Consider the following 27,883-nt stretch of genomic DNA (forward strand, 5'->3'; position numbering starts at 1 on the left):
TCAAAATTATCTAATTTTATTTAATATGTAAAATGGCTGCAAATCAGTAATTTAGGTATTCAAGAAATAAAAATATACATTATTTATTTTAGGTTTTTGTTACTTATTTATCCTTATTAACATATTAATATCAAAATATGTTTACTTTGAGATTATTGTATATCTAAGATTTAATATTAATGTTGACAATTTTAGGGATAATTAAAAACAAATTTTAGTTATTTGTTTTAGCCTTATATATTATTTACTTTGCAAAATTATTTAAATTAATCTACTTACTTTCACGAGACAATAACACTAATAATACTGCCCAAGTATGACGAAAGCTGACCTACTCATACATCTCGGGTAGGAGGGCTCTCGATGAGAACCCCACGTTAGACGGGATCCTACGGGTATGCCGGATGGGCCAAGAAGCGCTAATGCGGAGGTGGGGGGAGAACCTGGAGCTGCAGCCGTATGGCATACGCGTAACGGCTGCCTTGCGCCCGGTCCTTGAGCGGTGGATGCGCCGTAAGCGCAAGCCCCTCACCTTTCGCCTGACACAAGTTCTCACCAGGCACGGCTACTTTGGTAAATACTTGTGTCGGACGGCCCAAAGGGAGCCGACGACTGGATGTCACGATTGTGGTGCGGCGGTGGACTCTGCCTAGCACACCCTCGAGATGTGCCCGAGATGGGCGGCGCTGTGTCGCGATCTGACGACAGTCCTCGGAGGAGACTTGTCACTGCCGAGCGTCACCGTGATTCTCGGCGATGACGAGTCCTGGAAGGCGATGGTCTGTTTTTGTAAGACAGTAATGACCCAGAAGGAGAATAACGAGCGGATGAGAGACGGGGCCGCCGACGAGGCCTCCGTCCGCAGGCGACGAACGGGGGTGCGTAGGAGGCGCTACTTAATGTGCTGCCAGTAACACCCCTGTGCCCGTGTCGGGCCTGGATGGGAACCCGGTCCTGCTAGACAGGGCGTCGTCGGGATTGTTCAGAGGAGAGCCGGACAGTCCCCATGGAGGAGAATACTGGTCTTTTCGGCGAGGCCAGCCTGTCGTTGGATCGATCCTGTTGCATGCAGATCCGGGACCCTCCAATTAATGCGGCTGAAGGCTCCCGCGGGGGTTTTGAACGGTATTGCACCCCCAAGCGCTGAAGCCGACATACGGTCTAGGAATGCCTACCCGGGCATCCTGGATATTACCCGTAAATGGGTTCCCCTGCAATACCAAAAAAAAAAAAAAAAAATTATGGCTAAAGCTTCCTTTATTTCCACTGTTCTATTTCTATTTAGCGTTCATTTAGACCAAGTTTTTCTTGTCATAACCCTTATAGTCATCTATCTATCCTTTTAACTTAGTAGCTTTAATAGTTGTGTTTGTTCTTAAACAAAAATAAATGACTAACATCGACAAGTATAGTACAATACGCATTATAAGGGATAACTTAAAATCTACTTATTAGATCTAGTTAAACTTTAAATAAGATTGTATCGTCACCAGCAATTTATACTAAGCTAACTCATAAAAGTGAACTTTACAATAGAGGCTTATAAAAGGGAAAAACGTGATATCTTTTATATTAATTAAGAAACTTATTTGAGATTTGGTATATAATTTCACATTTTTTTTAGTATATATAGAAACACATTTTACCAAGTTCACATAAAACAATCAACTTATGAAAAGTTCGATTTGGCGTAGTATAAATTGTTGGTGTCAATATGACAAACAGCTTTGAATAAAAGAGAATCACCAAAATCAGTGTACTTTGTCAAAAGTTATGAGAGTAACAGTTGAATTGAGTACCTCTAAAATATCTGACATATAGACTAAACATAGGAAATAAGAAATAGAGTCAGTCAGTTTAGCCTATTTCAGTCTACTGCTGGACATAGGCCTCCCCAAGTACGCGCCAGACATCCTGGTTTTCCGCAATCCTCATCCAGCTTACACCAGCAATCTTACGTAGAAAAAAAATAGAGAAATAATGAAAATTTATTTATTACTATTTAGTTATTCATAAAAAAAAATTATTTAAAAGCTATTTTCTACTCTTTATATTGATTGCATATGTAAAATGATAATTTATAATTCATTTCAATTCTCACATTTCTTACTTTGTGAAATGTAACCAGGTATCCACTTTTTATCATAAACAATGAGCTGAGAAGCCTGGGAATGTTTATGAATGCTAGGAAACTATTGAACGCACATAAATTATTGCTTAACTGGTGGAAAGATGTATGTAATACTGTTTTTATACTATCTTTATTTCACTATTGGTCCAAGGAAGTATGTCTGCATGTCCTAAATAAAATGAGTTGAACGAATGTATCACAGGAAAATGATTTTTAAATTTAGTAGCTAAAATATAAACAAATTAGTATTTATTGTGATTATGAGTCAAAACTTTGTCTTGTATGCTTTCACAGTTTAATTGGTTTTAACTGGTTGGTTGGTAAAGTTGTTTTACGAAGGCCTAATAAAACATTTAAAACTTTAGTATAATAGTTCTTAAGTAATTCAATATTCAAATGGTAACAAAACTAACTGTCAATAATGTGTTAGATCATAAATAAACTTAATTTTATGTATTGTAAACTATATCTAATAGGTATGTAACTGATACCAAATGGTTATGCACTTAACCAAGACTGATTTTTGATAAATCTATTAAAACTTATTACTTGTTCTATGAATATTATTAAGTAATCAAATTTGTTGTACTTAGATATAACAGAACAGTAACAGTATATATTTGCTATAGCTCTATATAATTAACAACAATACGATTCGATACGAACGACACGATACGATTCAGTCTGCAACACCCTATTGCTGGGCATAGGCCTATATCTCCATGTAGGAGAAGGAATAGAGCTTAATCCACCACGTTGCTCCACTGCGCATTGGTGGATGTTGAAATCTACGATGCTTAGTTGCATCCTCACAGTCATACTCGAAAGTTGACCATTCCTATATTTTTGAACGGTCTTGTGAGGGTATTTCTAGAGTCGCAGGCTAAATTCACTAAAAACGACTTGAAATTTTGCATTTGAAGGGTTTGTTTTGTACATTTTTTAAACAACAGTATACCTAATAACATATTTTTCCTTGAAACGAGTAAAACAAAGTTAAATGTAGATTTTTCTTTTTGAGTTTCTAGAATTAGCTATAACGTAATAGTTTCAACTAAACTATATTGGCAGTTGAAGTGGCAAATTAGACTTATCATAGGGCAGGAGAACATCTGCTAAAGATTGTTATAATTGTAGGACACAATATCTTTAATTTATTTTGGAAACTAAATACAACATGATTTAAAATCATATTTGCAGTTTATGTTTATATTTATGTACTTGTTATAATGGTATATTTTAGCGCTGATTCTAAGTATTCAGACTTTACCTGTAAAGTTCTGAGTGCTACGGATATAAGTATGATTTTCTTTGTGACTATTTACTGTTCTTATGCTTTGGCATAACAGAGATCTTGCTGTAATACTATCACCATTATATAAAATATTCTAAGTGACTAAAAGTCATCTAAAGTATTGAGTGGTTGTCTATATAATATTTAACCTCTTAAATTATCAAATTACACACTAATAATAAGTTCAATTACTTTTTAGTAACAATTTATTTGTGTAATGTGATGTAGAAAAAAAAAAACGTGTAAAAAAATGGACCTTGGAAATTATATATGGGCTATAAAAAGATTCTGTTCCCATCTCTAATGTAATAAGATTAACATTTTTTGCTGTAAAATTGTATGTATCTAGCTTTATTAATAATTGCTCAGTGGTTTTTTGTCCACTTTTTTGTGATGACAATATTTAAAAGTATTAAATTACGTATTAAAATTATTGAAGAGTTATATTGAAGTACTCTGGTACTACTACTTATTAACTTTCATAACTTATGTCCATGTATGTATGTATATGTAATATGTCTATATGTATGTTTGTGTAAATGTGTGTATGTACTCATGTTTATAATATGTATTTTACATATTGATTTTTATGTTATGAATGTATTATGTTTTTTTTTGTGTATTTATTATGTAGGGAATGAAATACTTAACATGTACAACTAGAAATTCACCATGTTTGCATACATAATGTTTCATTTACAAATAATAAAGATAATTACGCGGCTGCACCCACCTTTTCAATGCATATAGATAGAGGAAACCGCCTTTGTACATTACCAACTCTATGTTTGAATGACTATTTAATGTAAATCTTTCCTGAGTGGTGTGCAACTATATTCTATCATCTAAAACTTAAAAACGAGGGCACTTTAATTGATGTTACTGGAAAGCAATGTTTATGCTACCATTTACATTTCGTTGTCAACGAAAACATGCAGTGATATATTTTGTCGGTGAACAGTAATGACATTAGGCAGGCTCAAGCACCATGCGACTAATAGAAACAAAACTTGGGTGTACCTTACGTTCGGTTTCTGGAAACCAGAGTCATTACTACTAACTTCACAGATCGCTTGCAATGCCATTATGCAGTGATCAATTTTATTGGGGAAAAAAGGGACATTAGGCAGACTCAAAATACTAGCAGCACATAGAGAAACAAACACCGTTGGTACTTTACGACGGATTCCTGAAAACTGGCGTTCACACTACCTTCACAAATTTCATACGCAATAAAAAAGAATCAAATTATAAAAAGATATTTCTTAAAATCGACAAAAAAAAGGATTCGAATAAAATATTAATATATAGTTAATACCTAATCAAAATTGCTAAAGTACTTGTCGTTAAAAATAATCGTTCTTGTCATGTCCGACATTATTCCCTAAGGGCCATTAGGGTTCTATTACACAAAAGGGAACTTGATTTCGTCAAAGACATTTTCTGATATTTTAAAAGGAAGGATCTTATGTACTTTACTGGATTAAGGTTTGTTTTTGCGTAACTGAAGTGAATTTCGAATTAAATTAGGTTAACTAGCTAGAGGAGGCCTAGATTTGAGAGTAGTACCTAACACAAATTTCCATTATTTAAATAATTAGAGCTTTTGAACAGTTTGTGTCAATTTTTGTACTAATTGGTCTCGTATATAATGTTCTACGGGTTTTGCAATATATGGTAGATATAAATTCGTTTAGATACAATCTAAGGACAATAACTAAATTTAGATGAAATTTCTTGATAACAAAGTTAGTTTGAAGGAATAATACTTTTTTGGAAGATTTATATCCACTTAATAAACTTAGATTCACCGTATCTCTAACACTTCACTGTATCTCTAAAACAAAAAGAAATACAATTTCCTCGACCGAGGAAAACCATATCACCGTGAGTCAGCTGGGAAAGTGATTCTGTCAGTGTTCTAAGATTACGAGGGAATTATTTTTATCTCTCCAAAAGGAAAACTGTAAATGTTCAACACAGTGCTTGGTGTTTTAATTAATTTTGACTTTGGTCATTTTTTGTTCATTTAGTTTCTATATTCCATAAATAGCATAATTTCATATATATAAGGCAAGAGACACATAGTCAAAAAAATCGTGATAAAACCTATTTGAATAGGTTTTTTTTTTGTTTGTAAATTAAAAGTTACATTAAATCTCAACTTCCAAATGTTTTATATAATTATTAAAACCATATAAAAGTGCGCGAGACAAGAAAAGCATTTTATAAAACTTTGTTTGACAAGTTTTTTTATAGTATAGCTTGGTTTTGATTATATTATCTCTTATGATATATATATGTATGCGGCGGCAGAATTGGAATGGTTTCCACTCATCGGGAAAAGTTTACGTTCAGCATGCAGCAGAACTGATTTATTGTCATATCTCTAACGGTTTTACCTGTTTCATTTGTGATTCTTATCAGAGTGTGTCTATAATGTTTGACCAAAACGTTTTTCTTTTGGCGAATACGCTTTTATAAATAAACGAACTACGTAATTAACAAATTAATTTACGAATTGGACCAATATATTCTTACGCTTAGCGCATTCAACAAACTCGGAATTTATTTATATTTGTGTACATTAAATTTAAATTAACGGCAGAATTTGGTACGCACAAATTGACAGAAGAAAACAACAATATAAATTGACGGACTCCTAATTTCATCTGGTTTTGAATTGCCTACCCGATTAAGCAGCACATTTCTTCGACCAATAAATATAAGGAAAGGGGTTAAAATAAACCATCCGGATATAAAAGCCTGAAGATGTTTCCGAAAAAAATTACGTGTCAAGTGCAGTCAAATAAACAATACTATCATTATATACATATACATAATCATATGCATATAAATAATCGTGACATGTGGGTTTGCATATCGCGTAAGTCATTCATAACTTTTCATAATCTTATCGTACTAACTTTGAATGAAGACGAACGATTATTTGATAGGACGTATTATTTCCGTTGATAAACATGATTAGGTAAATAAGTATTATCACTAGAATATCAATCCATATAAGATTGCCGGTGTAGGCTGGATCAGGATAGCGGAAAACCGGGATGTCTGGCGCGAACTTGGGGAGGCCTATGTCCAGTAGTGCACTGCAATAGGCTGAACTGTATACTGTGTACTAGAAAATTATTATTTTTATGCCTTTAAGTCTTTTTGCAGATAAATTCAATTCGTATTGATTTACTGGATATTCGACTGAGTCGGGGAATCCCAGTTTTATAGTACTGGACATTATAGATTCGAATACAGATCTTTAAACTGACTAGCCCGTTGGCGCAGTTTGAAGTGACCCTGATTTCTGCTCCGAAGGTTGTGGCTTAGATTTCCACCCCGAGTCTGGGTGTAATATAAATATTTATTTATATATTTATTATTTATATCATGGTATGTTTATCGAAAAAAAAGAAAAAATATAAGTAGCTATACCAGTCGGCTGTTACCTTATAACACAAGCATTAAGTTGCTTACTTTAGGAACAGACGACCGTGTGTGTATTGTGTAGATATTTATTATTATTTAAACGCATGTGAAGACATCCATCAAGGCTGTCCCTTACATTTAGGTATACCTTCTTTATATTTATAGTCCATTTGAGTTAATCAGTTCTTTTTATTATGAATCAACTTTTTCGGATTTCATCGCGATTTATTAAGTTCTCGGTCACCAACCCGCCTGCCCAGCGTGGTAACTATGGGCAAAACACATGTGTTTTGCCCAAATGGCGTAAACTCATGAGTTTACGCCATTTTTTGGTGCGAACTTGTGGAAGCCTATGTCCAGCAGTGGACTGTAATAGGCTGAAATGATGATGAATGATGATTAAGTTCTTAAATACCCCAAGTTTCGAATTTTTTGCAGCAACCATGGTCACGAGAGGTCCTTACGTTAAAGTTCCAGTTAAAAAGTAATTTTATTATAATTAGTAAAATTCGCGTAAAAATTAGAAAATAATTAGTTATTTAATGATTACAAATATTTGGATATGGAACCTAGATGGAAAAATTTAATAAGAATTTGATTATGTACTGCAATCTCGTTTTACTTCCTACGCAATGTTATATTAACTCGTTGAATCATGAAATGACGTGTTAAAAATGGTTTAATTACTTTTTTAATGGAAATGTTGATCAGTAATTAATTTTCAGAAAACGTTTTTATTCATACCACATTTAGTTTCAACTTCTTTTATACTATACCTAATGTAGGCAACATTAGGTATAGTATAAAAGAAGTCGCTCCATCTTCGACCTCGTCTCTGCTCTAGAGTCAGACTGGGGTAAAGAATAAGCCCATAATTTAATTATAAAAAATGCAACGTTTTGTTAACGAGGCATTCGTTACATTACATGTATCGTGCGATTTAAGCGGCGTCGTTTTGATACTTGTCATATAAACTAAGTCTCTATAAACCGTGGCCTATTTTATTTAAAAAACCGGGATGTCTGGCGCGAACTTGGGGAGGTCTATATCCAGCAGTGGACTACAATAGGCTAAACTGACTGACTGACTATTTATTAATATTTTCCTACGTAAGCATGTTAAAGAGGGTTAGACTTTTAAAACGGACAACGAAATTCACAGCCATATAAAATACCCACAAACGTCTAACTAAATGGAAATAAACGGCCTTTATATGGTCACAAACATTTTCTATTGAAGATACTTCTTCATGTTGAAAATTAATTATTTTATCTCTAAAGAAGGTATATATGTAATTTTAATACCCAAACAGGAAATAGATAATAATCATCAACGTCACAACTGCCTTATCATATTGAGTAATGCACGATTATTATATAGGTATGTCGTATAAATAAGTACGTTACTAACGCCGAGTTGCACGAAAAGAAATTAAAATTTAAGTAGTGATTAAACTAATTTAATCACAAGAATTGTATGAAATTCTTGTGATTAAATTAGTTTCATCTCTACTTAAATTTTAATTTTGTTTCGTGCAACTCGGCGTAAGTGGCGTATTTTATTTAAAAAAAATATTCTCTATTCCTTCTATATATATATGTGAAATTTCATATATTGTACCTTTCAATTATAGATACAGATTAGCACTGTTATATTCTTTTTTTTATATAAAATAATTTGATATATTGCTAAAAGTGATTTTTAACCGACTTCCAAAAGGAGGAGATTACTCAATTCGACCGTATATATTTAATGTATGTTCGGGGATAACTTCGTCATTTATGAACCGATTTTGATAATTCTTTTTTTATTAGAAAGAAGCTATTCCAAGGGTGGTGCCATGTTAAGGAAACCAGGATCTGATGATAGAATCCCAGAGAAATCGAGGGGATCCCTCGAAAATCGTAGTGACGACTAGTGCGTTTGTTAATTTTTCGTCTACTTACGTTGTATTACTTGTCGATGTATTTGAAGTCGGTTTTTTTCATTTGTTAGCAAACTCAATTATAAATTAACGGATGTGGGCGTAATAAAATTATTAAGGAATAAGCGTAAAAATTTCTTCGGGTTACTAAAGGTGCCGCATCATATAATATATTTATTTATTTAACAATTTATTATACGTACATAACTATATAAAATATTTGTCATTTAGATTCACGTATAATGCTTGTGCTGATCTTTAGAAAAGATTTCTTCTAGCACACCCGTAAAGGAACGTTACAGGCAGAAATTATAGGAGTATGTTAAATCATTGAAAAATATTATTTAAAAAAAAATTACTAACAAACAAAATAATAATATGATGATGGCATCCCAGAGAAACCTGGTCTCCTTCTGCGAGACAGTAATGTCCCAGAAGGAGAACGACGAGCGGATGAGAGAGGGGGCCGCCGACGAGGCCTCCGTCCGCAGGCGACGAACGGGGGTGCGTAGGAGGCGCTACTTAATGCGTCTCCAGTAACGCCCCTGTGCCCATGTCGGGCCGGGATGGGAACCCGGTCCTGCTAGACATGGCGTCGTCGGGATTGTTCAGAGGTGAGCCGGACAGTCCCAGGGAGGAGAAGTCTGGTCTTTTCGCCGAGGCCAGCCTGTCGCTGGAGGGATCCTGTTGCCTGCAGTTCCGGGACCCTCCAATTAAAGCGGCTGAAGGCTCCCGCAGGGGTTTTGGTCGGTAGTGCACCCCCAAGTGCTAAGCCGACATATGGTCTAGGAATGCCTACCCGGGCATCCTGGATATCACCCGTAAATGGGTTACCCTGCGATATCAAAAAAAAAAAAAAAAAAAAAAAAAAAAAAAAAAAAAAAAAAAAAAAAAAAAAAAAAAAAAAAAAAAAAAATCCCAGAGAAACCGAGAGGAACTTTCGAATATCGTAGTGGCAACTAGTGCGTTTGTTAAATTTTTTCGTCTACTTACGTTGTATTAGGTACTGGTCGATGTAATTGAAGTCGGTTTTTTCGTTTGCTCGCAACTCAATTATTTGAATATATTAAACGACCTATTTTTATACTATATGATCATAAAATTGTATTAGTTAAACAAATTTAGCTGTCAATGAAGAGTGATCCAGTAGGTAGTTGGGACGTAATAAAGGATGGAAGCGGAAACAGTAAAATATGATTAGTTAGCTCAAACGAACGCTGCGACCGTATTTCCAATTCAATAGATTTATGTACGCAGAGTCACAATTCGCTTCAATGACGTTTAACAGTAGTGAACATTAAATCTGTTTCAATTTTACGCCATTTTTCATCTCTGCCCTTTACTATTAATCACGATACACACTACACTAAATCACGATGAGAATCGATATCACTGATAGTCTATCTTTTAGATATCTACGTATTTCTGCGTTAATTTCGTAAATGGAAATTTCAAATCTATAAATCTGTTAGTCGTGATCATATTAATTTGATAACTAGGTACATGATATCGTTTAATTGTAAGATAATGAGGTTTTTACTGACAGACACGAATTATTGTCGATTTTTTATCATTAGGAAAGTACGCGTTGGAATCTCTTTTGTTTTTATGCTGATATCGATACACGTATTGTTATTCCAAAATATTACATACCCAATGTAAACATATCATTTATCTACCTACACGGAATTCATAACTAAGAGGATATTCAATATTTCTTTCTCGCTAAATATATTTAGAACGTTTGAACCATTAACGATAATGCGTGTACCATTATGACTCACGGCGGATGCAAATTAAAACGAGCTTCGTACATATGTTAGTTTCCTTCCTGTTATTGAATAGTATGACAGATGGGGTTTATATAGGGAGCGAATGCAGCATTTGACGAAATGACAACCATTTTATAAATCGTCTGAATCTATTACATTGAGTTATTTATGTTCATGAGAGAAAATTGTCCGATTCAAGTTACCGTGTTCCAAAACCTGATGAACTTCTACCAATTAATAAAACGGAAAATTTATATGGTTTTCTCTTTTGTATGAAATTGCCACAACTTTTCTTTGTTTTCTTGAAATTTTTAATACCAATCTAAACTGTAGACTTGGAAGTATTAATACAATAAAAATATATTGTGACGGCTCTTATACTTAGCGTCATTGGTAATTTTGAAGATTTTGTCGTTTGTCGAAATACAATTACCTTCAAAATTAGGAGTTTCGAAATTTGTTCCCTATTTACTTAATTTCTACTTACTTAATTTTAATATTTAAAAATGTGTGAGAAACGCTTAAGGTCTTTTCTATATTATGGTCCAAAAAGTTTAACTATGAAAAATATACATAATAGGTAGGTATTTAAAATATAAAAATAATGTACTTATTTAAAAGATAAAAGCCCTTATTTAATTTTTAATTGCTCGCCGTCCTCTCATCCGTAATTTCGCCTTCAAATTAGAAGCGCTTCAGTAGCGCCACTGTGACCCGCTAATCGCGCCACTAGTAGTTTTCATACAATTTCTTGAAGCGAAGTCGCAGCGCCACTACTTCGACACACACACGTCATTTTTGCGTGACACGCTTTTAATTATTATTATTTGACAAACAATAATAATGCTTCATCGCAATCCAACAAACACTAGAATTTGCCTAAGCATTACAGAAGTACGTCTGCTGCGCCACAGACGCGCCAATAACGCCCTTATGTTTAGGCATTTTGCAATATGAATTACTATGGTTGCTATAACGATAAGAATTTGAGAGAAATTTACTGGAAACTTTTTTTTGGCATTTTTGCTGTTGGTTACAATTACACGAATACATAAATAATTATATTACTTTATTTTTATACAGTAAGCATATTCCTTTATAAACGCCACGATTGTCTGAAAAAAACCAACTGTCTCATAACTCATTTTTATTGGATTTATCCACTTCGATTATTCTAGTTATACTACTACTACTACTCTACTACCACTTATATTAGTATATATTCATATTGTTCAAACGTATAATTATTTATTTATTTCAGGTAACGTTTATTGCACTTACAGTATAAAAACCAAGGCGTACAACAAACATAAATTAATAATATTACAAAAAATACACAGAAAACAAGCAAACACATAATTATAATACGAGAATACACACAACAATTAACAATTTAACTAATAATATAGGTATAGGTATAAACACAAGAAACACATATATTTAAAACGATTCTATTTACAACATGATTTAGCAAATTGTGACGAATTCATAGTAAATATGTCAATATTACTTAACAATCAACATACTATTCAATAAGTGTCAGTTTTTATACTGTTATCTATATAAATAAATAAAATTGGAGTGTCTGTTTGTAATATTAAAATAACCGGTTTTTACTAACTGCATATGAATGCATACACAATACATATACCAAAATAACATTTTACACAATTTTTGTCTGTCTGTCTGTCTGTTTGTTCCGGCTAATCTCTGAAACGGCTAGACCGATTTTGACGGGACTTTCACTGGCGGATAGCTGATGTAGCAAGGAGTAAGTTGGAGTACTTTTATCTTAATTTTTTAATTATTTTATAACTCAGCGAATTGAACAATAACTATTTTGTTAAATTCCACGCGGACGAAGTCGCGGGCACAGCTAGTAGTAAATATGTCAATATAGAATATCCATACAATAATTGGAGGTCAACATATTATTCAATAAATGAAGCGCTGGTATTTGTATATTGTTATTAAATATATAAAAATAGTTTGTTAGTAATTTGCCTTATTGTTATAATTTAGGGTAAACTGAAAAAGATATTCTCATAAAAGTAAAATAAAAGAAAACAAAGAAAGATGATGAAAAAGAGTTGACATGAAATAAACATCATGTACGAGGTTCGTCAGTGACATCATTAGCCTTTGAAGATAAAGATCTCGCTGAAATTGTTACTGAAAAAGGTTTCCCTTGAAACAAGTCGATGAACTTTCGGCAAGCTAAAACGAGTATTCTGCCTTGCTTCTCGTTAAAGGTATTTTGACATAAAAACTATACTTCTATGTTTTTTTTAATACTATATCTATACAAATAAATAAAATTGGAGTGTCTGTTTGTAATATTAAAATTGCTGCTGTTTACTAAATGCATATAGATGTATACACGACACGGTACACTACATATACTAAAATAACATTTTTTACAATTTTTGTCTGTCTGTTTGTTACTGCTAATCTCTCAAACGGCTGGACCGATTTTGACGGGACTTTCACTGGCTGATAGATAGCTGAAGTTATAAGGAATAACTTATATTCTATAAATTTACTTATTTTATAACTGCAAAGTGAACAGTAAATTTTTTGTTCAATCCACGCGGTCGAAGTCGCAGGCACAGCTCGTCTTGAATACTATCTTCGATCAGCAGACTGGTTATTTTATGTTTAAATAAAAAAAAATATAAATATCTATTGCTTTTTCGATACATGTAAAAATTGGAGTCTCCTTGTTAGCAATTTTTGGTTATTTTTAACCGACTTCCAAAAAAGGAGGAGGTTCTCAATTCGACTGTATTTTTTTTTATGTATGTTACATCAAAACTTTTGACCGTGTGGACCGATTTCGACAAAAATTTTTTTAATCGAAAGGTGCTATGTGCCAATTGGTCCCATTTAAATTTATTTGAGATCTAACAACTACTTTTCGAGTTATATCTAATAATGCGTTTTTACTTGACGCTTTTTTCGTCGACCTACGCTGTATTATACAGCATAACTTTCTACTGGATGTACCGATTTTGATAATTCCTTTTTTGTTGGAAAGGCGATATCCCAAGTTTAGTACGATGATAGGAAACCAAAATCTGATGATGGGATCCCAGAGAAATCGAGGGAAACTCTTGAAAATCCGCAATAACTTTTTACTGGGTGTACCGATTTTAATAATTTTTAATTTAATCGAAAGCTGATGTTTGTCATGTGGTCACATATAAATTTTATTGAGATCTGATAACTACTTTTGAGTAATCTTTGATAACGCGTAGTAACTTGACTATTTTTTCGTCGATCTACGTTGTATTACTCGTCGATGTAATTGAAATTGGTTTTTTTTTCGTTTGCGAGCAAACACAATTATTAGGAGACGTCGTTCTTTTATTACTACTCAAAAATATGTTAGTAGAAAAGTTTCCTTAAAATATAAATAAAATCCTAAAAAGACGTAAGTACTCTATCGAACGAAAACTGAACGTTGGGTTTTCCAGACATGAATATGTTAAACAACAAAACATTTTCAGTTTTATCTTATTTTCAATTATAAAGCACGCTTCACAAACATTGGAAAAAAATGTCTAAGATGTACGTGTCACGTCTGATGATTAAGGAGTAAGTATGTCTATTTGTCGAAATCATTGAACGAATGATTCTCTTCCAGCAGTTTGGGAGTCGGTGTTTTATTAGTCTACGTCGCTATGACGTCAGTTAATATGGGGTCGTTCTGTCTGCCGGATGTTTTGAGAAGAGGATGGAGTACCCGATAGTTAGGATAGTAGTTTCATACGCGTTAATTTAAGGAAAAGATTGCTTATAGCCTTCCTCGGTACATGGACTATCCAACACGAAAATAATTTCTGAACTCGAACCAGTAGTTCCTAAGATTAGCGCGTTCAAAAAAAAAAAACTTTTCAGTACTTACTTTACAATATTAAGTAGATTAGGTATTGAAAAAATAATACAAGAGTATTAAGTGTAACGGTTGGTATTTTTTTATATCTTTGAAATTTGAACCAAAATTGTCGCAAAATATATTTTTCATTAAAAATATATCTATATAAAAAAAAAATACAAACATTACTGTTACTATACGCGTGACTTATCAAACTGAAATATTATTCCATAGAACTTGATAGGGCTGTAGTAGGTCTACTGCAATGGAAATAAATTGTGTAATATCATAACTATAACTGTAAACATTTATGAGTATTGTAACAACTTCCAACTTTATGTATAATGATACTCCTATTTTCTGATTGTACTCCAAATTACAAACAAAATCAGTAGTTATATAGACGGAATTATGTACAAAGGCTATTTTTGTTGCAAAAATATATTTTAGTCCAATTTTGGACATAGGACACAGTGGTTAGGAAATGTGGACAAAAATATTTATATAATATGTACATTTAATGTAAGTGATTGTCAACTTTGTAAATTTATCTACACTAATATTACAAAGTTGAAGGGTGTGATTGAACGCGATATTCTTAGGAACTAATGATTCCAATTGAAGAATTCATGTAGTGTCAGATAGCCCATTTATTTGAGCAAGACTAAGGTATAAAAAATCATGCTACGACCAATTTGAAGAGGTGCAGATTTTTCATATTACAGGTAATATGAGATAATATGAAAATTTCTATGCGAAGTTATAGTTATAAAATAGAGCAAGTCAGCTGTCATTTCTTCCAAACCTTATCAATGCATGTTCCGGTAAAGTTTAGCGAACACCGCTCGGAACTCAGCTGAGTTTCACGAAGTTATCTAAGTGAGGGTTTATATGCTGATAGTTTGGTTGTATCTATCTGCGGAATTTAATCAATAACAAGTAAAGCTTGTGCCTGTCAAGAGGAGAATGCGTGCTTAATCAATCACGCAGTTCTGCATCGCATTGACGGATATAGTCTTCTTAGTGGGAGAAATCTCAAAATTATTTTCTTAGTTTCTGTAGTATCGTTCGTATGACGTAGCATTATCAAATTACTTAATTTTATTAATCTAAAGTGATAAAGACTAAATATAAGGTAAATTAAAATGCTTAATAATTAAGGAAGCGTTTAATTAATTAATTAATGTATCAATTGTTAGATAGAATCAGCAAGAAAGTGTTTACTCACAGACACATTTAAAAAGTCTTGAATAGCCAAAGCATATACGTTGTAGGTAGGATTATGTAACGAAAAAGTCGTATGTGGGTTTATTAGCGCTGTCTTTCATGCAAGGGAGATGACTGAATATTTAATGACTGTGTACCTACTGGCTTTTTTTAAACGTAGTAACTCTTGTCGATTCTTACCAGCAGAATTTTCGCTCCGAATCGGTGGTAGTTTCACAATAAATGAACAAAAAAATTTGTATACTTTGTAAATATTTGAAAGTGCTTTAAACAAATTAAAAATTTATAATTTCATTTTGAAGCTCAAAATGAAAACCTGATCGCTGAAGAATTTGCTTTTTGCTCAGCGATCGTTTAAATGTCACGTTGTAAGGCTGACATTTGTATCGAGAGTCCAGTCAAACGGAATACAAATAAGGTAGCGCAAAGGAAGGGAATATTTGAATTTATAATCTCAAGGGACGTTGCAGATGACTTCTTATATTCCTCAGTATCAAATATAATCAATCGACTTTTCACAATTTCGTAAATTTTGATTGAAATTGAAAAAAAAAGAAAAACTTTCGGCTTATCGAAATTTCTTTTTATTGATTTTTGTCATCGGTAATGTTAAATATATTTTTATTTTTCTTTAACTTGTGACATCCAGTTTAAATAAAAAAATGTATTTTTAATCATAATCATAAAAATAAAAAGTGTGCGTGTGCAATTCACACGGCGGAAGTGAAACTTCTAAAAAGTCGTAGGAAGGTAGGCCGTTGCGATTCGTTCTATTGATGACGATCGCGGTCTCGTGAATAAGGTCGTAAGTGCCATGCAAAACGCGTCGGATAAACGGTTTGAGCTGTAATTTATTATATTTCACTCTCCTATACATTAAATAATAATGTGTTTCTTTCTTTACCGTGATGCATTTTTCGTATCATCGAGTTTTAAATCTCAAGGATTTTAAAGAAATTTAACTTCAAAATATTTTTACGGATCTATTTATACGGATCTCTTACTAAATTTTAAATAATCATTTTTGCAACATTGTGTTGGTTAAGTAAGCTGGTTAATGGTTGAGTAAGCTATATTTGGTTTTCTTGTCTTTGGCTTGAACCTTAAAATAAGGATTTTTTCTGTCTAAATATTTTTATTATTTGCTCAATTTTCAATTTAGAAACAGTGCAGATAAAATATCACTAATTTTGAAAAATACATAAACATCAAAACATCAGTCTTGAAAGTTTTGACAAGATAAGATTAGCCGAAATCTTTTGTTTATTTTTTATCAGGGGGAACAGACAGTAAAAATTACTTGAAAATATATAAAAACGTGACAGTACAGTAGGTCACGTTTCCATATAGATTTTCAGTTTTGAACAGATGAGATGTCAATATCAAATTTCTTATATTGATTAAGTATTAGAAAAACTTAAACTTAATATTTTGTTGTCCCAATCGATAAATTGAAAAGAAACTGTATGTAATGTAATTAGGGTATTTAAAACGTGTCTTAAAAATATGCAAGTGGTCTGTATAATATTAGATACAAAATTAATTTTATATATACGAATAAAGTTAAGAGTTATTGAACTATTTGAATCATAAAACTCTTATTATTTATACGTAATTCTCCCAAATTATATAGGTCTTATAGATACAATAGCTTATATCGCGGTTTTATTTACAAAACTCTAGATTTTTACAGGCTAACAATATCCAAGAGTATAAATATCGTATTTTGGGAGATTCAGTCTAAAATAATTATAAGTTTTGGAAAGTTTGATTTTTTAATAAAAAATAATTACGTATAAATTTGCATAATATTCTCATTATAACCTTACCTTTATTACGTAGTGTTCAGAAGCATTAATACTCATGCAAGTTATAGAAAATGTTCAAAGCTGAGTTCGACGCCGTCAATAAAAGGACACGGCATAATATCTAAGATCAATAAACTCTCAAGGTGAGTACGTTCACGAATGGGTTACACGGTGTTGTATTTTTCATGCCATCGATATAATTTTTTGACGAAATGGCTTTTATTTCCTGTTGAAACTTCATTATGGTTTTATAAATCAAGTTTAATGTATATTTTATTCTCGGATATTGTTTTCGTGGGAAATGTATCTTTATGTACTTTATACTCAATAAATAATAAATATAAATATTTTTAAATTGTTGATTTAATATTGGTTTTCTAATTAAGCTCTGCATAATTATGGTTATGATTTTACTGAAATATATCGTGTAATTTTCATTTTAAAAAAGCGGTTAGTAATTATAATACGAATTTTAATCATTATAATTATAGAACCGAGTGAGCTAAAATTATTAATAAACAATGGACCATTAGCTGTAGAATTTGTTAAAATATTAAATTGCATTTTCATTTAGGTCTATAACAGTTAGATTTTAATTTCAACCTTTTACGTATTTTCAATATATCAATGTATTTCTGCCGTTGTCTGAACTTTTATATTTACAACGGTAATACGTGCTAATTTTAGATCAATTTTTGTTGCTCTGTCAGTGTGTTTTGTGCAGTCTCTTCCATTCTTTTCGCATTATTAAATTTTAGTTTAAAGCTATTAGTCTCTAAAGTAATTTGTTTCACAGTATAAAACATGATATCTAATACTCGTTACTTTTTTATTTAACACTTCGAAGCTATTATTGACACTGAAAATTTTACTTTGTACCCATAAAGAATTATAGACCATTCGCTAAAATGACATTTTAGCTGGCTCAAGAATTTTTACCGGTTTTCGTGTTCGTGTGTTGTAGTAGAGACATAAAACTGCATGTCACGTAGATGTTCTTATCTTCAAGTAATCGATTTCATGTCGTTTTATCATTGACATGGGTACCTGTTGCTGATAGCGAATGATTTTTCATGGCGGTCATTGTCTATCATCGCTCGCTTTGGCCTGTAATATGCCACTGCTGGGCATAGGCCTCTTTCATCGTGTAGCAGAAGGATCAGACCTTAATCCACCATGCTGCTCCAATGCGGTTGGCGGATTGTCTGTCATACTTGACCTGTTGATACTGTTCAGACCATAAGTTTAGAGGACAAACTATTGAAAATATTTTTCTAAATATTGTTTAACTCCGTGTAAAATTTCAATTTTAAAGCACAGATGTCTCCAGACCAGTTTCTAGTTTAGGAAGTAGAGAGACGAATAGAGTGTCATGTCGTTTTTTGTGACCAAGCTCTTTAAAATAAAGATTTAAAAAAAGCAACGATGTGTTTTAACAATAAAAATTAATGTTATTTACCTTAGAAGTACGCTGTGTAGTTACGGCAGTAGAATTTAGCCACCCCCTCTCTCTCCAAGTCAACAGTGATTAGCAGTGGTTTAGTCTCCCTTATGGGTAAGGCAGACTACGCCATCATTCAATAGCCCGAACAGAAAAGACTGACTAAAGTACTTGGACTTATGTACAGGTAGCTCCAGCATAAATATTCGAGATGTTCTTAATTCTGAAGCTTCGCCGAGATTTATAAATTTTTCTTTTAAATAAGAAGGAGAAATTGGATTTATGATTAAACCAGGTAAACTTCAAGACTCCATTAAATATTAATCTCTAATAAATTATTGTACTAAATAATTTGATGAGCTAGGCCAAATGCTGGCCGGTTTAAACGAGTTCTCGGTCTCAAATTAAATTTTGACAAAACGAGAGTTATATTTAACAGCCATGTCATACCGAGACCGGTGTAGATCGATGGTATCGTTCTCGAAGTTGTTCAGGACTATGTCTACCTATTCCACACCATTCAACTAGGCCGAGACAACTTCGATAAGGAAGTTCATAGGAGGATTCGGTTGGGCTGTGCGGCGCTTGGCAGGCTTCGTCCTACCTGTTTACGTAGTCACCGATGAGGGGACTAGTCCGCAAGTTTAAAGTCGCTCTACGTGCAATGGAACGGGCTATCATTGGGATCTCTCAAAGATAGGATCAGAAATGAGACTGTATATGATGATGAAATAATTGAAAAAAAAAAAACAGATCTTGCACGTTCTGACTTCCTGTTTTAAACATATTATTTTAGGCCATTAGGTTGTTTTGTGTCATGATTTATAAATATTTATTAACTGAGGAATAAGATAGGATGGTTCTCCCATACTTATCTGGATTCTGGTCTAGGATAAGCAACTGAATTATTACAAAACTTTAATATGGGAAGGATAAGGAAATATTAGCGACGACATAGCCCACATGTTAGTGTTGTCAATGAAGTTAGACACTTAGTCACAAAAATTCCTGCTTTAGTATCTGTCTCTCTAAACTCTTAAGTTCACAATTACAAACCCAATCTATTTTTTTTTTGTATATCAAACTAACTTAGTGCCAGTATAGCAGTAACTTTGAGATAATCTTCGTGCCCTAAATGATTGTACACCTGAGCTCAAAGGTTTGTTGGATGACAATGCGAAAGTTCTAGGCTATTGTGTTAATAATATTTTTACATCAATTTTTATTAATAGATGAGTAAGCATTTTGACCATGAGTTGATTTAATTAAAAAAAATTGATATATTAATTGATTGATATTAATTAAAAAAAAAAAATATTTTTTTAGGTCACAATTAATAACGCATACGATATGGACGTTTCAAACATGTAAACATCGTATGCTCTTTGTAATACTGATTATATTGCCAATAAGATACTCTTCACTTAATAAAATATTATCGTTTATTTATTACGCAATATAAAGCAATTGCGTTAGCCCCGAACTTGACCTCTTATACCTATCTTCATTGACTCTACTTCTTACTTCACGCCTATCAATCAAATATCAACTTTGTTCGTTGTGCCTTATATTTCTTATTCGCTTACAATATTTCTGAATGGAAACTCCAGCCAATACTTACTTCTTTGAAAAGAGCCTTTATGTGCATTGAAGTAAGGTTTATTTTCTGAGGAATGCTTATAGATATATTCTTATTTAATGTCTCGGTTTCTTGAATGGATTTATTTTTGTTCCCTTTGGGTACTTTCACATGTTCAATTGCTGGATATCTGCCAAGGGATTTTGGTTATTCAACAATGATACAATATCATCGTGTACTTTTGTCTCTGATGTCTTCGTATATAAAAGATGTGCCAAGAATAGTCCGATTGCCGTTTTTCGATTTCTTTTGTCAACCGTAATTATATCAGATTTTTTATTTCATAAAAATAAATGTGTATTATAACTTCAAGCGTATGATTCCCATTTTGTGAGATTGTCAGTAAAGTTGATTTAACCAATTAACCTAATAATTATATAATAATATAATCTGTAAGTAAATCTGTGATTTTACTGTTTAAATTTGAATCGCCTATCTTTTAATTTTATATGTATAACAGCTAAAGACTGAAACGTTTCACAGGAAGTAATGAGTCTATCGTACGCCCTTGAAGCGACATTAGTGTTGTACGCACGCTTTAATTTATGAATGGTACGCAGTTTCATAGAGACGATCCGACGGGGCGTGCCCGACGTATTTATAGTTTCTATTGGACGTCGTCCACGGTCTTATGTAGTCAATTTAGAATTCGACTACTATTAATACTCGAACGACCTTTGCCTTGTGTAGCTAGTTGTTAAACGTCTCGAGATTACATTTTCATTACATACAGCTTGTTATAAGGTAGCCTTATTTTTATTAGCTGTGCCATGTGGTTTCACCTAAGTTATTTCCAACCCCGTGGGAATATTGGGATAAAAAAGAGCCTGTGGTATTCTTGTATCTCCAGCTATCTTCATACCAAGTTTCATTATAATCTGTTCCATAATTTTCGCATTTACATTATTAATAAGATATAATATTATTTAAAAAACGTCTGGTTACGGCAGTAATGTAGCCACCCCTCTCTTTCCATGGGTGTCGTAAGAAGCGACTAAGGAATAACACAGTTCCACTACCACCTTGGGACTTAAAAAAGCCGACCGATGGTGGGTCTTCGGTGCGACAAAGCCAGCCCTGCGGTCGCCAACTCGTCTGCCCAGCGTGTTTACTATGGGTAAAACACATGAGTTCACTATTTTTGGCGCGAACTTGGAGAGACCTTCCTGTGTCCTGCAGTGGACTGCGATAGGCAGAAGTGATGATAATTTTATTTTAAATGGATAGATCCACTAAGCTATGATTGATACTTTCTTTTGTCCGGCTTGAAGATTGATTAGGTTACTATAATTTCAAGCGAAAGGGATTCTGAAAAATTAGCACTATTAGTCGTGTTAATACCGTTTATAACTAAGACCCTCCGTAATTAAGAGTGGCGCGGTCTCTTAATCACTGAAATGGTACCTGAACTTGTTAGACGAAAAATGACTTTGACTTCTTTATTTTCCAAAGTATTTTTTGTTTTTAATTAATGAGCTGCTATTTCAATTAAAATTTTAACGATAATGTTGAAGCTACAATTGTAATGTATGTTTTTGAATTAAACAGTTTTATATTGGGTATAAATGAATAAAAATGTTATTGAGATAGTAGATATTTGCCACGTTTTAGTATATATTTGACGAAAACAATGATTCATCGAAGGTTGTTTTGATTGCTCGGCTATTTACTACGCTGAATACATATAACTTTGGCGATAACAAAACTTTTTAATAAAATAATACTTATTATCATAAAGAAATAGTCAATCCAAGTACATGACATGGGCCATCGATTGTGGAACGATATTTGGCCTTCATTGACTTAAATGACCTATCTATATACGTGTTATGACTCAAGATTTTACTTCAAATCGTAAACCTTTGTACAAATAAAAAAAAATGTTCACTTTCAAAATTTAGAAAAGTAGCGTTAACTCTTAGATTCAAACGAGTTATAAACATAAAGGAAAACATTTTCTAACATAAAAATATCAGAATAATACAATTCTTTCATCATCATCATCATCATCATCATCATCATCATCACTTCAGCCTATCGCAGTCCACTGTTGGACATAGACACACACACACATCCACAAGTTCGCGCCAAAAATGGCGTGAACTCATGTGTTTTGCGTATAGTCATCACGCTGGGCAGGCGGGTTGGTGACCGCAGGGCTGGCTCTGTCGCACCGAAGACGCTGCTGTCCGTCTTCGGCCTGTGCATTTCAAAGCCAGCAGTTGGATGGCTATCCCGTCATCGGTCGACTTTGTAAGTTCCAACTGTGTGAGTGAAATGTGTTATCCCTTAGTCGCCTCCTTCGACACCCACGGGAAAAGAGGGGGTGGCTGCTTATACAATTCTTTACTTACTAATAATACCCATAAATCGATTTGCTGTCATAAGCTGTTTACCTATTAATGTCAGAAAATCAGCTACACCTTAAATCTTTTTAATGTTAAACAAAAACAAAAGAGAGATATACAATATGCTATCGACATTTTTAACAAATTGCTCTTCATTTTTATTTCACCATTTTTTTTTTTTTTTTTTTGTAGTTTCTAAGGATATTTAACAAAGAATGGGATGTCGAACAATATAGTTTTTAGTTTCAACCACAGAAACGTACCGTCATTCCTAATTATAGCAGGAGATAAGTGCAGTCAGTGGTAGTGTTAACCACAACATGACGATTTTGGTTTTTTTTTTGTACCCATAAAATTATAAAAGACAATAGGATATATTGTTGGATTCGTTTACTTTAAGTAAAACAAATTATATTGTATTTCCTTAACCAGTAGCTGTTAATTATTAACTATTTTTATATTAAGCAAGAAAGCACCTAGTTATTCTTTAAGTTTAGTACTCTATACCTTTCTGCGTACTTCTTAAATGTAATCTACTTCAATGAGATATAGATGTTTTTATTGTTGTACAATATTGTATGCAATCCTTCTCCTGCTCCTAAGCGCCTGGGAAGCACTGTGTTGATGGAGAGAGAAGCGTTGTCAAAGCGCTTTGGAAGTTGGAATCCAGGTGTTGCGAGCATCCATAGGCTGTGATTACCGCTTATTATTTTGTAAACCTAGTATAAAATAAGAAAAAATTCTGCATAGTTCTTTTAAGTTTTTTGTGACCCCAACTTAATAACCAAAGATCAATACAATAATTTGATGTGTTGAGATTATTTATTTCGTCAATTATAATAAAACCTTATTATATTCGTCACTTAAATAAAGATTTCCGTTATTAATAAAGAAGTCAACGATATCATTAATTTTATTTTAATTCTCGTATTTCTTTCATCGAATGTTAGTTTTAATTATCTCGATGAGTCAATCACCTCGACAAGTTTGTAATTTGGACGTATTAAAAATAATAATTTTATCTATTTTCAGAACAGATTGATGAAATTTTAGAAACAATTTTGATTGTAGATTTATTTTCCGCTTTGTATTTTTTATAAGAAATATAATTGTTACAAGTTTTTTTACTGGAATAAGAAAAATATATGAACAGAAAATAAAAAATTCGATCAATTGTTATATGTTGTTATTGTGTACTTAATTATTATTAGTTGTGTAGGAGTGAACGACTACGTCCATATATGTAGTTAGAAATTATTTCCTTCATTCAGGGCAATAAACCAATCCGAATGAATGGCTCGCTTGGCAAATAAATTGTTTTTGTTTACTTTGGCCAAAGTATAAATTATATACCTACGTTCCTAAAAACACGTTGTTTGCGGAATAACATTTCAGTCTATTTCCATATCAAAGAAACTATTTGTTACGCTGTAGTAAATCTATACCTATTATAAGTGTGACTGTTTGATGTCTGTATATATGATATTTTCGAGAAAAAAAAATGTTGGTAGTGTTTTCATAGGGCTAAGGAAGCCAATAAATTTATTTGAAGAAATTTTGTCTTTTTGTTAGACAGAAGTAAGTTTTTCCGCGTAGCATGTGAGTGTGAGTGTGAGAGTGATATTGAAAGAAAGTGAATGCAGGAAACAGGGTGAATGAAGCTTTGCACTCCTTTATGAGTAGTCGGAAGGTGTCTAACAAGGCTCGTTTGGCTGTGCATGAGGGGGTGTTGGTTCCGACACCCATGTACGGATATGAAAGTTGGGTATGGCAGAAGAAACATGAAAGCAGATTAAATTAATCAAACGTTGTGGTCTGAAAGAAGATGTAGTGACAAAAATTGAGAAAGGTATGCTCAGATGGTTTGGTCATATCGAGAGGTCATACCAAACCTAGGCGGACGTTTCGAGGCCAAATAAGGGACGTCTTGAAAAAAGGCCAGGTCAAGAGGTACTGTACTGTGTGGCTACGGTACTAAAGAATATAGCCACCCCCTCTCTTCCCGTGGGTGTCTTAAGAGGCGACTAAGGGATAATACAGTTCCACAGCTACCACCTTGGAACTTAAAAAGCCGACCGGTGGCGGGATAATCATCCAACTGCTGGCTTTGAAATACACAGGCCGAAGACTAAGTAATAATTAAAGTGGACGAAGCGAAAGAAGTATGGAAGGATCGTAGCAAGTGGAAAGATGTGTGTGGATGTGGTGGCCTGCCTACCCCTACGGGAAAGAGGCGTGATTATATGTACGTATGTATTGCAGAAGGTCTAAATTTAAACTGGTGCATGTTTCATGCTTATACACCTATAGAACCTGAGATATTTTTATATTCGTTATTTCATAAAACAACGCCTGTCAGGTGGACTAGTAGAAAATTTAATATCGTATTAAAATATTATATCGTAATGAAATTATCACAATGTTAAAGAAAATAAGTCACGCGAATCCGCATGAAAATTATGAATGTCCCAAAGTCAATAGCCACTGAGCTCGATCAAACAACCTCTTGTCTTACTCGCAAGACGGTAATAAAAGTTCATTGGTTTATTAAACTAACATGCCTGTGCTCGTTGTAACCTTTAAAATACGTTGCTCAAACGGATGCATAAATGTCATGGACGTTTTAACAGGATCAAATACATTCCTATTATAAGAGGCTACTTCTCATAGACCAGGAACCAGGAATGTTCTAAGAGTGGCTTTTTCTAAATTAATAGATAAATTGGGTGTATCCATGTTTTCGTTCAAAATTCGTTGTCCGTAAATGTACTATCTTCTAAAAAGTAAGCGATTTCATTAATCAGACTACGCGTCTTAACGCGTTAAGGTATGATTCGGATCTGGGCAGTCGCGACCCGGCAGCCGCGGCCCTGCAGCCGCGACCGCGGTCGCGACCCACCGCTTCGTAGGGAATTGTATGCAATAGTAACCAACGCAAGCGACCGAGCAGCGCGGCCGGGGGGCGTGGCCTACGCGCGGCCTTGGCAGCGCCGCCGAGCCGCTCCGGTGGCAGTTAGGTCGCGCTGCCCGTTCGCAGAGAATTTCTTTTCCTTTACATTTAAGTGCCGTTTTATCAGGATTTGATAGGTGCATTCATCAATTCTAGACATATATAATGAATCGATGTTATTCCTCTTTGATGATAGCAAGATCAACATTATTTCATCATCCTCTTCTTCGTCTTCTATCAGTCTCTTCCCGAGTTCTCGCTTTCGTATATTTAAATAGTCAGACGTAGTGAATATTTTATACACGACTGGAATGCACAAGCGTTCACACTGAGTGCTGTTTGACTAATGCACGCGGCAGTCGCTGCCCGGGTCACGGACGCTGCTATCCGTAAGCTTCTAGCAGCGCTGCACAGCAGCGACAATGGGTCGCGGCAGCTGGTCGCCACTGCCGAGTCGCGGCTGCCCAGATCCGAATGCTGCCTTTACGTTAAGTTTCAATGAAGTACCTATACATTTTGGCTTTTTTTGCCTTACTGCGTTTTTGTATAATAAATTTAAGTATCCTAAGCTCGTTGTTCAGTAGGCTCAAATAATGCCAAGTTTCATTTAAATTTATTCAGTATTTTAGGCTTGAGACACAGTCAAAATATAGGCAAACAAATACTTAATAACAAAAGAAATTACAAACCTTAGTAATTGTTATAGACTATTCTCAAAATGTACATATATTGAACAGAATTGCATAAATGACAGCTTTAATAGAAGTATAGATATTACTACTACTACTATTTTTTTTTCTTTACTGTAGTGACTTAAATATACGTTGTAAAGCGTGTTGGTTGCAATGGTATGTGGACGTCTCATGAACTAATTAATATTGTATTAAATATCCTTTTGCAAATAGTCGTAACTTGTAGCGCTATTTATGGATACGAAGCCTTGAATAAAGTCTAGAAAAATGGCTACGTTGCCTTATAAGATCTTACATTATCCTCAGAAGTAATTCGCTCTAAGAGACCTATGATTTTACCGTATGTAAATGTTTTTACATTTATTTTCAATTTATATGAAATCATAAAAATATAAACCTAGTTATTTAGTCTCAAGACTGTACGAGTTTAATTTACACAAAGATTGTATTTATGTTACAATAATTGCACGAGATTCCTTTTTAATGAACTAATAGTAGGGTACATTTGTATGTTAATTCACATGCAAGTTCGTTTAAGTTATCTGTTAAAGTTATTGTACGGTTCGCATGATTTGCGTTAATTTAAAAATTTTAACACGAAAGCTAAGAATGTTTATTTTTAGACTGAAAATGACGCTTCACACGCGATCACTATTATGAATTGATGATCGACTCTTGTCTGACTTAAGAAATTTCTTGATAAATCAATTTTTTTTTAGACTAGCTACTTCAATATTGTTTATGTAGGTATGCAAAACTACTTTCAATTGTATTTTTAACGGACTTCAAAAAAGGAGGAGGTTACTCAATTCGACCGTATATATTATATATATATTTTTAATTTTTTATGTATGTTCGGGGATAATTTTAACGTTTATGAACTGATTTCCATAATTCTTTTTATTTTTTTTGGAAAGGAGATACCCAAGGGTGGTACCATGATAAGGAAACCAGGATCTGATAATGGAATACTAGAGAAATCGAGGGAAACCTTCGAAAATCATAGTGACGACTAATGCGTTTGTTAATTTTTTTCGTCTACTTACGTTTTACGTATATTATTTAAGTTTGTATAAATATTGAATTGCATTAATTGTGGAAAAAACAATTAATGCTTTAAAAGCTTTTAAAAAAAGTTTAGACAAAATTATAATAATTTTATAGTACAATTCTAAACACACTTATTGGGAGCATTATTATTTGACTGTTGATTTTAATACGTCATTTCTTATTTATATCTCGTGACAAAAATAAAGATGATCTTGAATAAAATGTAGTTTTATCGAATGTTAAACTACTACTACTGGTTAGTGCTCTATTCCTACCAATCAGTTTCTAA

General features: G+C 33.3%; 1 protein-coding gene across 1 annotated transcript in view; it reads left to right on the forward strand.

Annotated features, from left to right (window-relative positions):
• LOC123667503 (E3 ubiquitin-protein ligase CBL-B-B) overlaps positions 1 to 27,883 on the forward strand; it is a 92,846-nt gene that overhangs the window by 1,225 nt on the left and 63,738 nt on the right. The gene's annotated exons all lie outside the window — the stretch shown is intronic.

Source organism: Melitaea cinxia, chromosome 28 (genome assembly GCF_905220565.1).
Source record: "Melitaea cinxia chromosome 28, ilMelCinx1.1, whole genome shotgun sequence".
Taxonomy (NCBI): domain Eukaryota; kingdom Metazoa; phylum Arthropoda; class Insecta; order Lepidoptera; family Nymphalidae; genus Melitaea; species Melitaea cinxia.